The sequence below is a fragment of the Anneissia japonica genome, unplaced genomic scaffold (assembly GCF_011630105.1).
Source record: "Anneissia japonica isolate Jap-2015-1 unplaced genomic scaffold, ASM1163010v1 scaffold1239_len605302_cov174, whole genome shotgun sequence".
NCBI lineage: Eukaryota > Metazoa > Echinodermata > Crinoidea > Comatulida > Comatulidae > Anneissia > Anneissia japonica.
The window spans coordinates 31,717-33,204 of NW_022748776.1; positions in this window are offsets into that span (position 1 = coordinate 31,717).

Below are 1,488 nucleotides of genomic sequence, written 5' to 3' on the forward strand. Positions count from 1 at the left end.
GCCGTAGAATAACAGATTTTGTTTTCTATCATAAATTTCTTTTAAAAGTATAGCCTCATAGAGACTCAATTGTAGAATTAACACATTCTTGCCTTGTAATTTGATCTTGCTTTAAATCTTCTACTAATTTTGCCTGGTGCTCTTGAGTATTTTGCAAATCGTGAAATTTTCTGTTCATAATGAAGATTTTGTTTGTCTAATTTAGCAATTCTTTCTTGCATAACATCCATCCTTTTATTTAGGCTATCCTCTATTCTTAGCATGATCTCTTTCAGTTCATTTGTGCTTACCACGTGTGGCCCTCCGACCGTACCGGCTCACTGCTCACGACTGTCGTTGCTCGTTGTAGCAATGGCGTCGGGGCTAGCTTGCATATCTTCCTTGTTTAATTCAATTTCCTTCTGTTTTTTTTGTTTTAGAAATTATCTTTTTCGTTGATTTTTCATTTGTCGTGTTCCTGAGCATATAGCCCGTGATTTTGTCGTTGTCTCGCTCTTTACCGCTCCTTTTTTATGTGTTTTTTCGAGTTGAGAAACAGAGACGGTTACACGTGTGTGACCGCCGTTGAAGCCATGTGAGAAAAAGTTAAACTTCAATTTTGATTTGACTTCGTCAAATGTTCAATGCACACAGTCGGACAACAGATGATTTATGATATTTGTTTTGTATATAGTAATCTGAAACCCATAAAATATCAGTTCAGGTATTCATTTATCTGTCTGTGGAAAATACAAAATAAAAAGAATTCAAATAAAATTAAAAATATGTAAAAAACATCTACACTAAATCAAAATGAATTATTCACTGCCTGTTGCATCCCAGTTTTAGTATTGCAGGGGTTCTAAAGGCTTTACAGTATAACTAATCCCTGTATTTCTGATAGATTCAGTACATTCTCAAATGTTATGTAAATCTCATATATCCCAAAATTACGTTATATTCATGCACCGAAATAGAAAGTTTAACTTAATAATTTTGATATGTTTTATGTTGAATGGTTTTTAATGATATTATTAGTCTAATATGACCACAACATAAGGAAATCCTCTCCTTTAAACTTCTAACCTACTAAACATTTTGTATCTCAATATAAATTATTATATATTTTCTTAAATCAAGGAAATACACTCGTTAAATTAGTATATAGTATATACTATAGAAAATTTTGTCTGTCAATCACAGATATCCAAATATTAGGAAATCGTTTTATACATGCACTGACATGAGAACTTTAACCCAATAAAATTGATATGAATATGTTTTATGTTGTTTGTTGAATAGACTTCTTTAATAATAATATTACAGTCTAATATGACCACAACATAAGGAAGTCCATTCTGTAAATGTTTAGCATAATATAGTACAGAGAATTTCGATTGTTTATCAATATCATCATGTTAGATCCAAATCACGTTTTATGCAAGCATCGACAAGAAAAGATTAAACATAATAATTTTGATATGTACATGTTTTATGTTATGTGTTAAT